Source organism: Scardinius erythrophthalmus (genome assembly GCF_964197995.2).
Source record: "Scardinius erythrophthalmus genome assembly, chromosome: 6".
Taxonomy (NCBI): Eukaryota; Metazoa; Chordata; class Actinopteri; order Cypriniformes; family Leuciscidae; genus Scardinius; species Scardinius erythrophthalmus.
The window spans coordinates 26,926,023-26,932,022 of record NC_138226.1 but is presented as its reverse complement, the minus strand read 5'-3'; positions in this window follow the sequence as shown (position 1 = coordinate 26,932,022).

Below are 6,000 nucleotides of genomic sequence, written 5' to 3'. Positions count from 1 at the left end.
GGTCTGGCAAAGCTCCTTTAATAACTCATTTTCAAAGGGGCGTCACCAACGGACGTCGCTCAAATGCCTCTGGGCACAATTGGATAGACCTAAAACTCCTAAAACCAATCAGAGATCGTCATGTGTAAAGCCATAGACCAACGCTACTTTTGCGTCATCGAAGGGTAACGCCCCTTTTTGAGGGAAAACAAACGGATTCCCCTGAGAACAGAACTCGCTTGCTCTAGACCTGCAAAGTTTCTTGATAGCAAAAATCGCACAAACATACACTCTCTTTGGACTATTCAGACATCTACCACTATCTCGTGGAATCACCAAGTTAGTAGCCTATTTTTTTTGTCATTAACACTCACAGTATGACAAACTAGACGATGAGGCCATGTCAAGAGGAGTCGGTGGTTTACTTGGATCATATTTCACTTGATTTAAGCTATTGACATAGTTTTGTTGTCGACTAGCTATAACTTACTACTAGTTAGAAAGACGAAGCTGCTAGCAGCTACATGATTAACGTTAGCTCTCACTAGGCACGCTACCTTGGCTGTTAACTGATTTTACTGTTGAAATAGTGGCAGGCTAGGACTAAAGTGGACTTGGCTGGTTTCTGCTTGTGTCTAGAAAGTGCTAGGACTTTGAAAGTTGTAAAAAGGTTTACAGTGTACGGAAAAATATGTATGGGACCTATGTATGGGGCATGTTTTTCATTGTCTCTACCCCACTTAAGGTACGGACTATTTATGTTTTTAGCCTCTGACATGATTGTTCTGATTACAGTGTTTGAGGGTTTCTTACTAGTATAGCTAGTCGACAACAAAACTGTCAATAGCTTAAATCAAGTGAAATATGATCGAAGTAAACCACCGACTCCTCTTGACATGGCCTCATCGTCTAGTTTGTCATACTGTGAGTGTTAATGACAAAAAATAGGCTAACGTTACTTACTTGGTGATTCCACGAGATAGTGGTAGATGTCTGAATAATAGTCCATATTTGGCCACTGCGTGGGGTCATTAGTCCAGTTTTCGACCATTTCAAAGGGACACCTCTGTAACTCCCTATCCAGTAGCTTCTTTAAATACCGCTCACGGTCCTCGGCCGGCAAAGAGAGTGTATGTTTGTGCGATTTTTGCTATCAAGAAACTTTGCAGGTCTAGAGCAAGCGAGTTCTGTTCTCAGGGGAATCCGTTCGTCTTCCCCCAAAAAGGGGCGTTGCCCTTCGATGACGCAAAAGTAGCGTTGGTCTATATGCTGCGTCCCAATTCGCCTATGTTACACTCTATTTTTTTACAGTCTATGGTTACACTACGCCATATGTACTCTTTTTGTGAAGAAAATATATTTACTTTTGAATGTGTAGCAAAAAAGTAGGCAACTTTGGGACATACTACTTCGTCATCTTTATCGGACGGATCTGTCGCGTCCATCCCGTCATGTAAACTGCCCTGTCAATCATCTTGTCACAGTTAAAATCCTCTATTTTAAATTAAATCTAATTTAATTTCCTACCGTTTCGGAGAGAAATGTAGTAGCACGTTCATCTGCCAGTGGGTCTTTCATGGAGACTGTCCTCATGTGTTTGCAATTTGAATATAATAATGCATTTAAAAGTTGGTGTGCTTCACCAATGGACGTCGGAGTGGACGTCGCTCAAATGCCTCTGGATAGGCTAGACCTAAAACCAATCAGAGCGATCGTCATGTGTAAAGCCCGCCTTAACGTTTCTGATTGGTGCCTTGATTTCTCGGCATGGGGAAATGGACTTGAATGAGCTCTTTGCCAGACTTACTTACAGAGCAAATCTAAATTTGCCAGAAGTTGTCTGGGTTTTCCCAGGCTATACTGATATAGGTTTTTTTTTCTTTTTCGGACATGTTTGTGATAATCATGTAATAAATATGTAGGCCAAAATATAAGTTTCCTTTCGATAACAGTCTGTCAACATTGCGTCATTAGCTGACGATATGGGGAACACAATTCAACATTTCTTTCTTCGAAAATACTGAAGCTTGATTGAATAGCCATGAATGTGATCTCGGATGAGCACTCTGACTGGGTTGCCTGCCTGGACAACGGCCACGCTGAAGCTGCAGTCATTGAGACTTTCTTAAGGGAAGTGATCTCGCCTCTGCACGGAAGAAGCACCGGAGTTGTGAGGCTAAGCAGATGATGCCATGTCCCTGGCTGCCTCAGATATAGAGGAGTAATCCAAAAACGTGGATTCCGTCACCCTGTCACAGAACAAGCCAGTCGGTTCTCAGCACAGACTGGACTCCAAGCTCATCTGAGTCCTCTCCAAGACCTTCGAGGAGCTGGGGTTGGAATGGCCGGCTCCGGCCGAGCCCGCCCGCAGCTGCCTCAATAAGTGGTTCCTGCAGCCGAGGCTCCACCAGCTAGCCCCCTCGCCAGCTCCATTCTTTCTGGAGGTACATAAAGAGCTGACTAAGTCCCATAATCTGCTAATGTCTACTTGTTTCTTCCATCAGCAGCCATTTTTGGTTGCACCTGGTCTTCTTCAACCCAGAAGCTTGCCAAGCTGTCGCCATCGCCTGCCCGGCCCCATCCCAAAGCAGAGCCTGAGGTCAGGCAGTGTTCTTGGAGTGCCAAGCACTACCTCTCTCTTAAGCATCAGGGCCCTCGCCCGTGGATACTGCAGGACCCTGAACAGCAGCCCAAGCAGTCCTCCTGATGCGACAGGAGTGAAGAGGAGGCAGCCCCATCCCGCTTTAGCCAGACCAGCCTCCAAGCGGCTGTGTTTGTCCCCCACCCCTTTCTTCAGTTCTGGGCGGTGTGGATGTAGTGTTTGTTGCCAGTGCTGGTATTGTCTTACCAAATGTGTGCACAGTATTGCAGTTCACCAAATTTGACAGCAGATCCAAAAAATAAAAAACAAACATCTTCACAAAAAGGGCATTTTTCCTCATCACACAGAGTATCCCAGCCTTTCACTGACATGCATGGGTGGCTATACCAGGAGAGTCAAACTGGATCCTGGACATGATTAAATGAGGCTACTCACTCCAGTTTGCTTGCCGCTTTTGGGGGTATGGTCCGGTCTACAGTTTGAGACAGTGAGAAGCATGTTATGCGAACCGAGGTAGAGAGCTTACTGGTGAAAGCACCGTGGAGATAGTCCCCGCTTCAAACAGCAAGTCGGAGTTTTACAGCTGCTACTTCCTCATTTTGAAGAAGGATGGTTGTCTCAGGCCCATCCTCCTTTTAAAACTGCTGAACCGTGCCCTTATGAGACAGCCATTCAGAATGCTAACCTTGAATCAAATCCTCTAGCAGATTTGCCTAGGAGATTGGTTTTTACCAGTGGATCTGAAAGATGAATACTTTCATATCTAGATAGCCCCTCATCACAGGCCATTCTTGAGGTTCACATTTGAAGGAGTGGCTTACCAATTGGACTGTCACTGGCGCCCCCTTCTACCCCTGAAACGGAAAGGGGTGCGCATCCTGAACTACCTTGAGGATTGGCTTATTATGGCCCCATCAAGGGACAAGCTGTGTGCGCACAGGTCTCTGCTCCTCAGCTACTTAGAGCGCCTGGGGTTCAGAATCAACCTGGCAAAGAGCTCGCTTCCACCCAGCCAGAAAATATCCTTCCTGGGTGCAGTTTTCGACTCTGTCTAGATACGGGTCTGGCTGAAAATTCATTGACTCTCTGCATCATTCAAAGCCGGCGGTCTCCATCCCCTCAAGGCGTTTTAGAGGTTTCCGGGCCTGATGGCAGAAGCTTCCTCAGTCACAAACGTGGCCACTCGAGTCCTGGCTGAATGCCCCCTTTCCACCCCGATGCTTGGCGGACAGGATGCTTGAACCTCATGGTGTCCTATGGCTGTGTCACGGCTCTGGCACCTTGGAGGACCCCTAGATTTACCAGTTGGGAGTGGATTTGGGACGGGTCTCCAGAAAGAAAGTGGTCACGACGGATGCCTCAAACATGGGTTGGGGTGCCCTGTGCAATGGCAGGCTGGCGTTCTGCACCTGGTCAGGTCTGAAGCTCCACTGCCACATCAACTGTCTGGATATGATGGCGGTGCACCTGGGGCTCAAAGCTTTTCTGCCAGACCTGAGAGGCCATTACGGCTTGGTCCGGTCGGACAACATGACGGGGGTCGCTTGCATAAACCACCAAGGAGGCCTGCTGGCCATGCTGTCCCGGAGCTGGGTGACTCCAGGGGATTGGAGACTTCACCCCCAGGCAGGGGGCTCAATCTGGCACCCCCAGCTGGAGCTATGGAGCCTTCATGTGTGGCCTATCGACTGGGGCCTTTGCGCCTATTGCGGAGTGTGCTAAATACCATTTTGGAGGTGAGAGCCCCATCTACAAGGCGCCTCTACGCCCTTAACTGGTCTGTCTTTTCAGAATGGTGCAAAGTCCGAAATCACGACCCTGTAAGTTGTGACGTGCTGTCAATTCTTTCCTTTCTGCCAAGAGCGGCTGGACGATGGGTGGACCCTGTCCACGCTAAATGTATCGGTGGACGAGCAGTTGTTGCACTTGCTGTGCCCAGTTTGGGCCCTTAAAGTGTACACTGAGCTTTGTATAGTGTGCTTCGGAGATCGCACCAAAGGGCTGCCGGTGACAAAGTAAAGACTGTCCCATTGGATATCAATTAGCGACACCTGAGCAGCGGCCGGCTGGTCTTCGTTCTCGATGTTTGCCAGATTTTACAACCTGCATGTCCCTGAATTTCAGGCACGCATTCTGTCGGGCTAGACTATGGTGTGCTTGGACACCTTCAAATTTGTTTAAGAGCATTGTGCCCCCATGGATGGTTGTGCTATCTATATCATTTCGGCTTCTGTTGGCCTGAACATAATTCATTTCAGTGCAGTTTCCTTTGTGGTTTGCCGCCCTGCCTAGTTTCCCTTACGCCAGGCGCCACTGCCAATAATTCCACTGTCCAGAGCGCCCACTATAGTAGGCCTACGGATTGGTGCCCCATCCCTGGGGCCTCTTCTCTGCCTTTAGGCTGGGACAGTCCTGCGCTAATAACACACCGATGTTGAATTGTGTTCCCCATAGTGTCAGCTATGACGTAATGTTGAGAGACTGTTATTAAAAGTGAACGTTTCAGTTTCTAACGTAACCTTCTAACGTCACAAACTGCATGCGCAATACAGAAATGCTTCATCGCTGACAAAGGATAGAAAACAAAAATGTTTTGTTTCCTAAAATGAATTGTATGTAAATACCCTCCTTCAGCACTCTTTTTATTTTCTGTTATAAAATATCTTGTTAAGATTTAGGTGTGAGATTCTGCAGCAAACGATCCAGTGCTGTTCGGATTAATCAAACTAAATTGAACACTTTTGCCAAACCCGTTTAGCCGATTAGATCCTGTAATCGGAAACTGTAAAGCGGATGCCAGAAAGTCTGGACTGTGAAATGACTACTCCTCGAGGAAACAAAGGACTCTCCTGAGAATTAACATTTGAACCACTCTCTTGCATAAGTAACAACGCCATCCGAGATGCACCACACCAAGTAGTTCACGCCTCACCCTTACAGTCTTCTCACCACCCATCTCTTCTCTGCTCATGCTGAGATAACCTGAAATTCACCCAAAAATCTATATGATTTAATGTGAACAATTATCAAACAACACTATACATATTTGATTTGGCATCGCTAGTTTTGATTCGGTGCAGCTGATAGAAAACATGCATAACATGATTGCTAAAATATTGTCAGAGAAAAATGATTCTCAGATCTACATAACATTATCTCCATTGTCAGACAAGGATTTCTTATTAATATTTAGTGATAAAGTGTCTAGGGCACAGTATTAATTCACCAGGGCTCATGAAAAATATATAAATTATAAAGCTCTTTTTATACAAAATGTATGTTCAGAAACAAACACACACTCACATATAGGCCTACTCGTCACACAACACATCACCAGTTCACACAGGCTAGTGACTGTTATGTAAGGTTGACATGAAGCGGAAATTGCAATCGTTTTTTCTTTCCAATTGTGACATATA